The sequence below is a fragment of the Beta vulgaris genome, chromosome 7, assembly GCF_026745355.1.
Source record: "Beta vulgaris subsp. vulgaris cultivar EL10 chromosome 7, EL10.2, whole genome shotgun sequence".
NCBI classification, from domain to species: domain Eukaryota; kingdom Viridiplantae; phylum Streptophyta; class Magnoliopsida; order Caryophyllales; family Amaranthaceae; genus Beta; species Beta vulgaris.
The window spans coordinates 50,731,402-50,746,920 of record NC_079208.1 but is presented as its reverse complement, the minus strand read 5'-3'; positions in this window follow the sequence as shown (position 1 = coordinate 50,746,920).

Genomic DNA, 15,519 nt, shown 5'->3' with positions numbered 1-15,519 from the left:
CTCTGGCATAATTTATGACACTCGTTGCACCAAAGCCAATATCTTCGAGAGTGAGAAAAGGGAAAATTCTTCAAAGAATTTGACATCCCGTGACACAAAAAATTCTTTATTTTCAAGATCAGATAATTTCCACCCTTTATTGCTAAACTGATAACCCACAAAAAGTGCACTTCCTACTTCGACTTGCAAATTTGTCACCTCTAGTTTTGTGATCATGAGTAAAATAAAGACATCCAAAAGTTTTTATTGCCTCATCAGCAGGAGAAAACCATGAAGAAATTCAAAAAGATTATTGGTTATATAACAATGGAGATGGAATTCTATTTATGAGATGGACTGCCGAAAGAACACTCTCCCCCCAAAAGTATAGGTAGGTTGGCTTGAAAAAGTAAATCTCTACCAACATTCAAAATGTGTTGATGCTTACGCTCAACACAATCATTCTACTAAGGGGTTGAGACACATGAGGTTTGAAATATAACTAGTATTTTGGCCCGGGCGATGTCTCGGGTGAGTTACAGTAAACAAATGTGTTATTATTCTTAAATTTCATAATTTATCTAGCCACTTTCCGTATTTTTTGCCCATTAAAAAATTAAAAAGTTTATATCATAACGTAATAAGTAAAAGAATATGAAAGGTTTAGGTAACAAAATAATAGCTTAAAAGAAATTGTGCTAAAATAATATGACATCAATGGTCTCTTGTTAGTTACGTAATAAGAGTGTTAGAAATGTATATCTCTATTACATAAGGGAAGGGGGGAGCAACGGTGTCCTCTTTTGAACTGACTATTTTGCCCCTCTTCCCTTTCTAAATTACAAAAGGAATCTCAATACCAAAACGGGGTCAAACAAAGCCACCGGAAATTAATTTCAACAATCACTCATAAATCACTTATATGAGGAAACATTACAAATTAGACTTAAATTTGGTTCATTTTCATATAAAATCTGAAAACAAGATGTGTATGAAATTTGATTCATTTATGACATTGATGAAAAAGTTACAAATATAGTTCTTTTTTTAAAATTCCAATATAAATTTTTGCCCAAAACTTTTGCAAAATATCCTTGTTCAGAATAAATTTTGAAAAACAAAACAATATCAAACCTTTTTGCGAAACAACTTTTGCAAAAATCCATTTTCAGAAAAAAAAATTACATTAATTTGCAAAATCAGATTGTGTATGAAAAATTTAAAATATCATTTCACCTATAATTGAAACTCAAAGTGTTAAAATTTAGAAAAGTAGAAAAATAAAAAATGACCATTTTATGCGAAATCAGATTGTGTATGAAAAACTTAAAATTTCATTTCAAATATGATTGAAAAACTCAAAGTATTAAAATTTAGAAAAGGAGAAAAATTAAAATGACAATTTCATGCAAAATCAGATTGTGTATGAAAATTTTAAAATTTCATTTCAAATATAATTGAAACTCAAAGTGTGAACATTTAAAATGATGAAAATTTTTAAATATCAATTTGTGAAATCAGAATTTAGAAGTTAGACAAGGAAAAAAAACTGAAATTGTCTTATACTTTTGGTTACAATTTTGGGATCATAGAGAAATTATGAAATCCATATCAAAAACTATTATAAACTACAAAAATGAATAAAACCAAAAAAATGAACATGACGATATTTAGTAAAGAACATCATACTGATTATAAAAGAATATGCGCATATATGACTTGAGAAACAAAAAACTATTCAAAATCAGAAAAAAGAATAACAACATAAAAAGAACATGAAAGAATTTTATTCACAAAATGAAGGTGAACTTAAATACTAACTTGCATTTTCAGTTTGTTTACTACTTAGTATTAGGCTTATAAATATCATCGCACGCATCGCGTGCACAAAAGGCTAGTACTTATTTAACCCAAGTACTCTTCCACAGACCCCACCAAACCCACAAGCTAGCTTAACTCGAGAAGCAATTGCTCGGAAATGTTAGCAAATAGCAAGTCAAAGTGCAATTGTATAATTCATTCAAAACTTTAGACTTATATTGGACCGTAAAAATATTACTCCAGCCCAAAGTTATTCCTCGAAAAATAATTCATATAATCTAGCAAGTTTGGGATATTGGACTAATTTTGGATTTTATCTAATCCATGCTCACTTTTGCCAAAAAAATCCATAGTTGTTTTGACATCATCCAATTAACTAGTAATATGTTTGTTTCTTTTTAATGTTTTAACAAGCCATAGAAAAGTTGGTTTGAGAGCATGAAAATTGATGCGAAGAAAACGGGCTTTGAATTAAGAAAAATCATATTTTGTTGGATGACCAAAGAGATAGGTCCATTTATAAAAAATAATCCCATATTTGGGTTTTCAACGTGGCTCCATAAAGCTATGAATTATTTTGGATTGTATAGCCCAAATTCTTAGGCTCTAAAGCCTAACACAATAAATGTATGTTCCCATCTCATATTTTGTGGAAGATTATAATTGATCTTGATTTCTCTATAAATAATTTGGGGAGAAATAATTCAAGCCATAATGTCAGCAAATGTCTGAATTCAACTAGAGAAATCTAGATTTATGAGATGCATCATGCAACACAAATTTTAGCCGCCTCAATCACTTATAATATGGTGTCGTATGTTAGCTTTGGGCATCAACAAAATTATCAACCAATGGCAATACCCAACATACTAGAAGTCATACATACACATTACACTAGCCTTCCTACAATTCCTCCTTGTATTACTACAACCTTCCTAATTCACTATTCCTCTTTTGTTTTACTCTTTTGATAGTTTATTATATCATGAGAGTTTTTATTGTATTACTTATCCTAATAGATATTTAGAGTTGTTATACTTTCCTATTTATTTCATATAGTTGATTTTCAGTACTCGTCATCCATGGGTTTTTGCCTCTATTTGAGGATTTTTTCGATGTTATATTGTGTGTCCATCTTTTACTAATTTTCTTGCTATATATTTTCAACCCTATTTAGTTTTCTCAATCTCTACGTACATCTTTAATTTGCTTTCGCTACACACTCACAACCCTAACAATCATTGTAAAGTTTATGGTATTGGCTCCGTCCAGATCAAGACATGTGATGGTAAGATTAGGACACTGTCTAATGTTCAACATGTTCCCGATCTGATGAACACCATCATTTCTTTGCGCACCCTTGGTTTCAAAGGGTGCAAGATTTCAGCTCAAGGTGGAGTACTTAAAATCTCCAAAGGTGCTCATAAACTTCTAAAGGCATTAGACATTCATGAATTACAAGTGACTTCGATCACGACTTCTTCTTACAAGACCCCGATTTGGCATCAACGGCATTGTAAAAATGTGTTTCAACATGTCACATTAAACGACCAATTTAAGATTGGTCATGGTGGCATATCTACATAACGCCCTACGAGGTTCATACAATGAGTACACTTGAAATTTGGTCCAAGGTGAAGATTGTTGGGTCTGTGGCCCGAATTCTAGCCCATCACTAAATATCTCGGTTGGTATGCATTATAATAATCTCTCGAGATTGTCTTTGATTGAGAAATTCGATGGCAAGATTAGTTTCAGCATCTGAAAAATCCTGATGAAATGTGTTTTCATCACCATCTCTACACAAATTCAATTTTGCCTTTTGAGCTAAAAAAAAGTGAGGTGATCCTTGTGAATGCTCCTATAACTCACCACAGCTTCATGCTCTTCATTTTTCATAGTTTCATCTGATTTTCTTGTAAGGCATGATTTCTTTGCTTTGAATTTCATAATAACCTTCAGCACTAATTTTCTTCAAGACCTGCTTAGTTCGTTTCAATTTCTGCACCACTCTATACATAGGAGTGCCTTGAACTGTCATATTCCAACTTTCATTCACAACTTCAAGAAAATTGGGAGCATTGCTCCACATTTTGAAGTATCTAAAAGAGTGTTTACCAATTACTACAGCTGGGTAGACCATAGTAACAATAAGGCAATGGTTAAAATGCCCCTCAAGAATGAAATTAAATGAGTCACAACTGTGGGAAAGATGTCAAGCCAGGCCTGATTCACCATTGTCCTATCAAGCTTGCAGAATTCTTTGCTCTCACCATACTGTTTATTATTCTAGATAAATTTACTACCTGTACAAGCCATGTCATGAAACCCACAACTACGAACACACTACTGCAATCTCTCTATCTCCTAATGTCTTTCTATGGACCCAATTCTTTCATCTGGAAAGAGATACACAATTATAGTCACCCACAACAATCCATGGACTATTAATAGACTTAGCTAAGTCTTCTAAATCCTACCATAAACTCTCTCTTTCTTTTGTATCACTTGAGGCATAGATAAAAGAGCAACTAAAGTGAGAAGCACCACTGCCTGACTATATCAAAAAGTGGATCAACTGACTTGAACGACTTATAATAGTGACATGAAAGCTCTTCGGATTCCATCAGTAGTGGAAAAAACCTTCTATGTCACTTAGTAAACAAATTCGGTTTTTGTAAAACCGCATCCGAACATCAACATAAAAATGGGAGGAAAGCTGGGAGGACAATCTGATGCGGTCCTTTCATGGACCGGATCAGATTTTAGAAACCGATGAAGTTTTTTTAATATGCTCCGATTCACAAGATCAGATCATATTTTCGATATTTTTTCTAAAAAAAAAAACCGAGTGGCCCAATTTATTGTGGCCCATTTTCTTTGTGGCCCATCTCCTCTCTTTGTCCCAGCCTCACACCCACGAAACCCTAAGACCCCCATTCTCTTCGTCCAAGCCACCACGCCTTCTCTCAAACGCACTCTCTCTTCCCTCTTTCATCTTCCTCAAAAATATCAAACCCTAATCTCCCTCCTGTCTACTCCTCCCTCACACCCTACAGATCCCTAAGCCTAAATTCTCACTCACTTCTCTCCCTCTCATCTCTACTCCTCCCTCACAAAACGAAGAACGAAAATGAAGAGCGAAAATGAAGAACAAAATGAAGAGCAAAACGAAGAACGAATAATCGAAGATATGTACACAAGAAATAGGTTCGTTTGAGTTTTTATGGGATTTAGTTTTTGGATCTGGTTATAGGTGTTTTTTTTTCATTTATTTTGGGATTTAGTTTTTAGATCTGGTTTTGGGTGTAGGTTTTTATTTCATGTTTTTGAGCTTCCATTTTCGTTTCGTTTTTTTAGGCTTCCATTTTCGTTTGATTTTTGTTCGAACTCTTAATTTTCTTTTTATCTAGGTAGTGTTGTTGCTTCATTTTCTAATTTTCGTTTTTTTTTTGTATATGTTGCAATTTTTGTATACTTAGTGACTGGATGCTTCTCAACTTTTAGTATATATGTTCCATTTTCCGTTGAAAGATGAACGACGAGGGCTGAGAGACGCGCGTGATGATGCGACGATGAAGAGGTTGTTGAAGATGATGGTGCTGAAGATCCTTTAGTTTATTTAACGATGAAGAACGGCGGTGGATGATGAGAGGACGACGGATGAGAGTGGAGGGGGGTTAGGGTTTGAGAGAGATGAGGGGGAAGAGGAGAATCATAGATGGATGGGAGGGGAAGGAGATTAGGGTTAAGGTTTTGTGGGGGTAGGGTTTTTTCTACCAGTGCATGGGTTTGAGAGGGAGGAGAGATTATGGTTGAGTGTGGAGAGAGAGAGGTAACATAAAGGAAATGAACTGGGGTTATAATGGAAAGAAATGGGCCACGAGCATACTGGGCCACGAGTTTCGATTTTTTTTTAAGAAAAATGAGAAAATCTGATGCGGTCTTAGGAACCGCATCAGATTTCAACAAAACATCATCAGTTTTTAAATCTGATATGGTTTACAAGAGAACCGCATTATATTTTTCTCCCATCTTTTCTTCCCATTTTTTTATTTGATTTTCTGATGCGGTTTTGTAAAAACCGCATCTCTTACGAAGTGACGGATAAGGTTTTTTCTACTAGTGTATGTTTTGTTATATTTTTAGACTTTGAGTACTGCATTCCAAATTCAAGCACGCATCGCGTGCAAAAAATTCTAGTCTTATAAATTGTAGAACAGAGACTAGTAGCTCTGAAATAGTTAGGATTAGAAGGATTATCTATTTTTGGTATTAAAGTAATGAATGTGCGATTAATCTCCTTTAAAATCTTTCCTAAATAGAAAAAAGCTTTAACAACTCTGGATACCGATCTACCAATTAATTGCCAATAATTTTGGAAAAACAAAGGGGAATATCCATCTAAACCCAACGCTTTATCAAGCGTCAAATCAAAAGTGGCAGTCTTTACTTCCTAAAAGGTGACCTCCATACATATATAAAAATTATTGTCATCTAAAATAATTTCATCTAGCAATTTAGAATCATTGTTGGCATCAAATGAACATAAAGGATTAGCTAGAAAACGTTGTTTAAAAGAACTAATAGATAAGTAATTGGGTTAATTTGAGGGTCTTGAATTATATTGATTAAATTACGGTTCCTTATTGGTGCATATCACAAATGATAGAGGGGACAAGGGATCACCTTGTATTATACCTCTTTTAGAAGGGAAATAACCAAGCATTACTCCATTGATCATAGAGAACTTGGGAGAGAAAACACAAGTCATGACATACCCAATAAATCTATCTGAAAACCCAAGGCACTCAAGCATTTGTTTCAAAAACTCCCATTCTATTGTTCATAAGCCTTCCTCATATCTATTTTCATCATACATCCACGACTAGCATTACTCTTACCATACTGTCTCACAAAGTCCTGGCATATCATAATATTATGCATGATATATCTAATGTGCACAAAAGCACCCTGATTTTCCATGATAATATCAGGCAGATCATCCCTCAATCCATTACAAATAACCTTTGTGATGCATTTATATATAACATTGCAGCAAGATATAGGCCTAACATCACCAACATTACTAGGACAAAGTGATTTGGTAATGAGAGTTATAGTAGTAGAGTTTACCTCTGTCAACAACCTTTCCTGTTGAAAGAAATCCACCACAGCAGATATTATATCTTCCCCCACTATATACAAACAATCTTGAAAAAATTGGTTGCCAAAACCATCAGGCCAGGGGCCTTGTCTCCATGAATGGACCATAAAGCTCTCTTAACTTCCTTTGTAGTCACATGTCTTAGTAAATTTTCACAATGTTAAGCACACACTAGAGGCCCACAATGCACCACACCTCTCTTAACATCTCTTCTGTCATCACTTCTAGAACCAAGGACCTTATGATAATAATCCGAGAAAGCACTGGTATACAAGCTCGGGTTGATCCACCCTTTCTCCTGCCTCATTATGGATGCAAAAAATAGCATTTTGTAGCTGTCTTTTTCTTATACTTCTATGGAACATTTTTGTGTTCATATCACAATCTTTTAGCCAAGCACACTTAGTTTTCTGTTGCAAGAAATTCACATAAGATTCATGAACAGGTGACGAATTCCTCTAAAGGGGATAGAAGTTTCACCAGGAATACCATTAACTAAAACTGAAAAAGAGATAGCAGTAATACATTGACGTAGCCACTCTATCCAGCGAGAGCATAATCCTAATTTCTCGAGAGTAATAAAAATGAAATTTCACTCTAATCGATCATACGCCTTTTACATGTCTAATTTCAAAGCGATCTAACATTCCAGACCTTTTTTATTTGTAAAAGAGTGAAAAAATTCATGAGCCAAGAGAACATTATCTTGAACTAATCTTTTAGGAACAAAAGTTCCCTATAGAGGATGAATAATCTTACCCATAACAACTTTTAATCTATTCACCATGATTTTAGAAATTATCTCTATTTTATAAGGGAAGGGGGAGCAATGGTGTCCTCTTTTGAAATGCCTATGTTGCCCCCCTTCCCTTTCTAAATTACAAAAGGAATGTCAATCAAAATTGGCACTCAAAGAAAACTACCAAAAATTAATTTACAACACTCACTCACAAATCACTTAAAAGAAGAAACTTTACAAATCACTCATATAATTAAGAAAATCACGTTATAAAAATCACGCAAATCACTTAAATAATCGAAAAACTTTATTAAAACTGAAAATTAACATACAAACTAAAACTAATAAGCTAGAACGTCAATACATACAAAAACATTTACAAAAGTTTACTTACAAATCACTATTCTCAAGAACCATTCACCATTAATGGTGGGTCATGATTTAAATAGAGGTGTATTTGTAGTGAAATCAGAATTTAGAAGTTAGACAAGGAAAAAAATTATTTACTTTTTATAGTGTTTATAATTTAGAAGTTAGTATTGTACTTAATTCAAAAATTATAATATTAGAAATCATAAATAAATTCAATAAAATTTCTATTTGCTCATAGAATTTAACTTTGAAAAGTGAAAAAAAAAGACAAAAATAATGGTGAGAGACTTAAGTGATAGAAACTAAACCAATCAAATTTTGCAACTAAAAACAATTATACTTCATATGTCTAATGTTCAAAATTTGACTCTTATGCCGAAGAAAATCGAGGTTCTGTTTCGAAAAAGATACATGGTGAGAGAGAGATCTGAAATGTGCAGACCTGCGGCCTGCAGGTCTGCACCTTTTTTTTATATGAATTTTGATAATTAGTTGCGGTTTTGAGATAATCACCGGATCAGTTAATGTGATTAACTGATCTGGTTTTACCTTAGAACCAGATCAATAAATAATTTACTGATCCAGTTTTGGACTGTATTAGTAAATATATTGGATATGCTACGAGCCCATCCGATGCGAATCAAAACTGAATCAGTAAGCTTGATTTTGACCGCATCAGATAGGCTTTTTCCTACTAGTGCATGCCAAAATAATTCTCCTTCCTTTATGAAAAGAAGAGTTAGAGGTAAAACACCACCCTTTAAACAAACTAAGTTAAAGCCGCCCCATATTGTGAGCCTTAACCTTAGTTTCAAGAAGACCAGCCAAACCAACATTCTGCCCATTTAAGAGCATTTAACATCCTTTTGCTTCTATTTGTTGTTGATCCCTCTCACACTCCACACAATTACCTCATCCATAGGCTTCAGGAGGCTGGCTGCCTCATGCCACCTGTGCTTCAACTGATCCACATCCCACCAAGCCTATCAACACTACAGCTGCACTTGTGGAAGCTTCACCTCCTACTGAATCACTATGTTTAGATAGCCTCTCATTAGAAACCTCTACTTCCCCTAAGACATCAAAGGTGTTCTGAGTAGGAGCAGCTACAGAACTAGTTAGATTCTTCTAGTTGGAGTTTTGACTGTCTAAAAATCCCGAACCTTCTGAACCTCTGTGACACTAATTTTCTTCCTTCCCTCACCTTGGACAGGTTGAATCTTCTGTCTCCATTCCTTTCTAACAATAAGTTTTGTACATTTGGCTTCATCATGCCCTATACCCTTGCAAGTAGTACGTTGAATAGGCTTCCATTCATAATTAATTGGAACACCAGTCATGATATTCCTTTTATTTATTAATTTCGGTTCCTCAAGAAACTGTTGTCCTATATTCACCTTCACCATGATTCTAGCATACTATAACTCATCTCTTCTACTTGTTGCTTGATCTAGCTTAATCAATCTGCCTAAAGTCTTAATGATTTTCACCAGGCATGACACCCCAAATACTTAAAATCAAGCATCAATTGAATCCAAATAGGCAACACATTAATATCTTTTTTACACATATCTACTTCTGGTGTCCATGGTTTCAAAATCATTGGTTTACTGTAAAGAAGAGGGGGGATTTCCAGTAAAGACTAGGTCCCTTTTTTCCGTTGTTGTAAACCTAACAACATAAACTCCCTTCTTAACCAAAGCTACTTTGTCAATGTCATGATTCCTACAGATTCTTCGAAAAAACCCTTCCGTTACATGGATAGGGGGTTCGCACCAACAACATAGCAATAAATGGCAAGATTCCAGAAATCGATTTCAAATTGAACATCCGCTTATTTTGACAACATTAGATTCATTATTCTGATTTTCAGGAGAGAATAAAATTGGTACAAGAGCAATATTACCTTCAACTCGAGGTCGCTTGCGTTGATCCTGAACAATCCTTTCCCTAGATTTTGGATTGTCTGCAAGCAATCTAAGAACTTTTCTCTCAACATATATTGTTATTAAAGAGTCCTCAAAGAAGAACGAGGAGTCATAATTTCTTCTTGAATTTCCTCAAGTTCTTCCTGCATATCCTCGATTTCCACATATGCTATTCCCAAAATACTTCATCTACTAACCTCAGTTTTTTTTGCTTGTGATTTCGATGGCCCCTTTCCTATTACAGATGATGAGTTTGCCTGAGATGCCTTCTGCTTAACTCTAGATTTCCTTGCCATGGCGTCCAACGTACATTGTACGCAGAGAATCCTAGAGAGAGAAGCGCGCAAAACTCCCTACTATAAGCTTTTGGATTTCTTATGTGATGCTTTTGTTCTTGTTAGGTTAGCATATTTTCTCACTCTCTCTCCAAAAAAAACTTCAAATCTAAAGAAAATGCTAATTTTTTCAGATCTCTCTCATTGCGAGTTGTATTGTCAGAAAACGCTATTTTTTGTGAAGATTTGAAGAAAAAGGCAAGGAACTGACGAAAGAGGCGAAGACCTGAAGGAAAAAGATGTGGATCTGAAGAAAAAGCTAACAAATTGAAGATTTGGGAAAAAAAGCAAACATTTAATTTTTAAAACCGCAATGTCACAACCAGGTAAGTCTTCTGATTTTTGTTTTTCTAAAAATAGGTCACGATATGTTTGATTGTGATTATGGGTTATGTGCTGGTCCAGATTTGCAGATCTGCTGGAATTTCATGTTTTTTTTTTGTCCTTATTTAGTTTTTTCTTATTTTAATATATTTTTATTTTTGCGATATGAAATTATGTGTTCGTTGTAATTATGTTATTTTGTGGAATGAAATTATGTGTTCGTTTTTAATTATCTTGTATATAATTATGAATTATCTTGTATATTACTTTTTAATAATTAATTATGAAATTATGTGTTTAAGTTTATGGGTTTATGTTAGATTTTATTGTCTGGGTTGGTATTCGGATTTTGTGTCTGGGTTTTGTTTCTAGGTTTGTGTTCGGGTTATATTTTTTGTTCGAAATTTATTTGTTGTATTTGGATTTGTATTTGGGTTTGTGTTTCTTGGTTTGTGTTTTTGAGTTTGTGTTATGGGTTTGTGTTTCTGAGCTTGTGTTCTGGGTTTGTGTTTCTGGATTGGTGTTTTAGTTTTGTGTTCAGGGTTTGTGTTTCTGGGCTAGTGTTCTAGTTTTGTGTTATGAGTTTGTGGTATGAGTTTGTGTTCTGGGTTTAGGGCGTAGGGTTACTATTTAGGGTTAGTGTTTAAGGTTCAACCCAAAACCCTAACCCAAAATCCTAAACCTTAAACCCTAACCTTAACCCTAACCCTAAACCTTAAACCCTAATCCTAACCCTAACCCTAACCCTAACCCTAACCCTAACCCACAACCCACAACCCACAACCCACAACCCACAACCCACAACCCACAACCCACAACCCACAACCCACAACCCATAACCCATAACCCATCACCTATAATCCATAATTCATAACCCGTAACACATAACCCATAACCCTAACCCTGCACTAACCATAACACTGACCTTGTCCTAACCCTAACCCTAGAGGCCTAGACTCTGCCATGTTTAAATTTTGAAATATTTAATTTTCAGTTGATCAGTTGACATTGGACTCCATTATTGGGTCCAGTTCCTTTTCTGTTGAGGAGGAAACCATTTCTCTCCAAACCCATGACCCTGTCTTGTTTGGGAGGCATGTTGTCAAGGTTTGATGGCACTTTCACTTGTTTAAGAAGGAAGATGGTAAGATATTTTCTACATATAAGCATTATAATGCTAAGATTTATCGTGATGAGGGAACCCAAGGTACTAACAACCAAAATAAACATTTAGAAAAGTGTGAAGCTTACTTAAAAATGAAAGCTGCTCAACATGGGGAGCCATTATGATAAAAAAAACATATTGTCATACGTTTGTTGAAGCTATTATGTGTCATGCATATTCACTGTTGATGGTTGAGCATACTAAGCATAGGGAATTGCTTTCCTACTTGAATCCTAATGTGAAGCATATTTCTAGGAATATTATGCTTAACCGTTGCACTAATATGTTTGTTGCTCTTAGAGCTCAATTAAAGACAATTATAGGTAATTTAGAAGGAAAAGTGTGTTGTACTTGGGATTTGTTGGTCATCACTTAATAAAGTTAGTTTCACAATTTTGACTGCTCATTATGTTGATAACTCTTGGATGCTGCGTTCTAAAATTCTTATTTTTAGACATTTTCCTGGGTCCCACATTGGTAAGGAGTTGGGTAAGTTCACTCTTGATTTGTTTGATGAGTGGAATATTAGAGATAAAGTATTTTCTTTGACTGGTGATAATGCTACTACCAGTGATGTTATGATTTAAGAGATGGTTAGGGACTTAAATAGAACAAATTTGTTGCCTTATTCTGGTAAGTTTTTTCATGTTAGATGTTCTGCCCATATATTAAATTTGATTGCCCAAGTTGGTTTTAAGTTTATGGATAAAACGGTTTTGAAGTTGCAACAAGTTGTTACATATGTTGCTTATTCAAACACTAGGAAAGAGAGGTTTGAGGATTGTGTTAAGTATGTGACTACTGATTTTTCCGGTTCACTGGTTGATGATGTTCGTATTTGTAGGAATTCTGTTTATCTTATGCTCCGTAGGTGTTTAGAAGCTAGGGATGCTATAGATTAGTTTTATTAACTTGATCATGGTTTAGATGATTCTCTAACTAATTCTGAATAGTGTCCAAAATATTTGTGATTTTGTTGAACCTTTTTATGATATCACTTGTCATTTTTCTGGTCTCAATTACCCCACTGCCAACCTATATGTTGAGAACGTCGTTTTGATTGAATGTATTTTGTTTTATGCCAAAGAAAACCCAACTGATTCTATTCGTTCTATGGCTGCTCCTATTTATGCAAAATTTAACAAGTATTAGGAGACTTATTCTTTGATTCTTACTATTGCTATCATGCTTGATCCCCCTTACAAAAAACTTTGTTCATGAGTTGTATGTTACTGTTTATTTTCCCCAAGATCTTGATCGTAAGGTCAAAGAGGTTGTTGATATCTTTTCTAAGTTGCATACGCACTTTGTTAGTGTCTATTCTTATTTACAACTCCAACCCTGTTCAACTACGTTTTATATGACTACCGGTTCTGATTCCTCCACTCCAAGTTTGGCAAGGTTGACTGTCCGTCCTTTTAAGAAGCCCAGCCTTGGAAAGGTTGGCTACTTTGTGTATCATTTGATTGATTTATTATTACTTTACAGTTTGTGATTGTTGATAGTTTTGTGGTACTTTTTTATTGTTGTTTTTTAGACTTTTGGTGCTAGTGTTGTTGCTAGTAGGGGTATCGATAATATGGAATCATATTTCAGTTCCCCTCATGTTTCAACTGACCAAGATGACTATTTTGATGTTTTGGCCTATTGAAAAACCCATGTGAGAGTTTATCCTATTTTTCTCGGATGGCTAGAGATGTGTTGGCTATCCCCATTACATCTGTGGCCTTTGAGTCTTCATTTATTATGGGGGGGCAAAATTTTAACAAAATATCGCACGCGTTTGCTGCCCAAAAATATTGAGGCTCTTGTGACTTGCCAAAATTGGATCTTTGGTTATTCTAAAGTTGAGGATGAGGAGTCTCTTGAAGTTATTAAGGATACAGAGCCAACTGATATTGATTATGGTTCAATTTCATAATCCCGATTGTTGTTGTGTTATTGGTTGTTGTTGTTCTGGCCTTGTGGCCTATTGTCAATGTTTTGATGGTTGTTGTGTTCTAGCTTGTGTTTGTTGATGGGTTTGTGTTTGTGGGTTGGTTGTGTTCTGGGTTTGTTTGTGTTTTGGGTTGGGTTTGTTGTGTTATGGGTTTGTGTTTTGGGTTGTGCGTGGTTTTGTGTTTTGGGTTATTTGTTTGGGGTTTAGGGTTAGGGATAATGGTTTAACCCTAATTTCTAAACCCTAACCCTAAACATCAACCTTAAACCCCAAACCTAACCCTAAACCCAAACCCTAACCCTAAAATTTATAAACCCTAAACAAAATTATTGGGTTTGGTTAGTTGTTTTATATCCTTTTGCTCAATAAATATCCCTTGCGCAAAGATCATTTATTGTTGACTTGTTTGAGACTCTTTTTGTCTACTCCCTCCGTCCTAGAATATTCTTTACACTTTGTTTTCTTATTTGTCCCAAAATACTCTTTACACTTCTATTTTAAGATATGGGCCCCTACCATTTTAATCATTCTACTTTTTAACTATTGGCCCACACTCTCTTTCCTCTAAATAAAATTATACCACTCTTATTACCCATCAATTCTAACCATGGACCATATTCTCTCTTCTTAAAATAAAATAATACTACTTTTATTAACTACTAACTCTTATCACATCTACTTTTCAATAAAATGACAATTGATAGCCAAACAACAACTTATCATCTAAAACTGCGTGCCTTGATAAGTGTCAAGAGTATTCTAGGACGGAGGAAGTACATTTTACTTTACACACATGTTTTGCCCTAAGTGTCACGATGTGGAGCTATCTTTCTTTTGTCTTATTGGACTTGATATATATACACTTGATTGGTAAAATTGGTTATGGTATTATTTAAAAGACAAAGAATTGTGCTCGTGTCACTTTTGCTGGCTTTCTTGTGTTGTGAAGTTGTATTGTTAATTAGAGTCGAGTGCTCAATGATGAGGTCAAGTTGTGTCCCTGAGCGCCATTATTGATTTTAAAAGTAAATTTAATTTTGTTATCTTTGCAATATTTACTTGTTTATAAACTGCTTTATGTTTTTCTTTGGGAGTTTTTTTTTTTGGTATTTTCTACCATCTGCTGTTGTTGCTGCTACTGTTGGCCTGTTGCTGCTACTGCTGGTGGTGGTCTGCTGTTGCTGGTGGTGGTGGTGGTTTGTTGTTGTTGCTGATGGTAGTGTTATGTTGATGTTGCTGTTGCAGCTGGTGGTGGTCTGTTGCTGGCTTGTTGCTGTTGCAGCTGTTGGTGGTCTGTTGTTAATAATTAAAGTATTAAGACATTTAGAGTTTAGACTTTAGTTACTCATTTTTATATTTAAATTATTCATCTATAAGTACTTGATATTTTGTAAATGTTAAAGTATATGAATATAAGAGTTTTCTATTTTTCCTAATTTACTTGTCTTATTTTCTCCAATATGTGAATGCAATTTAGTTGTTTCTTTCTCTTTCTTCCTTTAATCCCTTCGAATTCAATATATTTTTCAGTTCAATTATCAAGGTAAACCGTAAACGTAAACTCCTAAATCAAACATGCAAAGTTGCAAAAGTAGTTCCTATTTTCTTGAGTAGTTAAAGGGATTTGCTTTGAATAGTTGAAAACATCAATGCATCAAATTCAAACTATGAGCAAAGTTGCAAACGACCCAAATTCTTATAATTACTGAATTACAATATTAAATACCTTTAAATGCTACTACTTAATTAA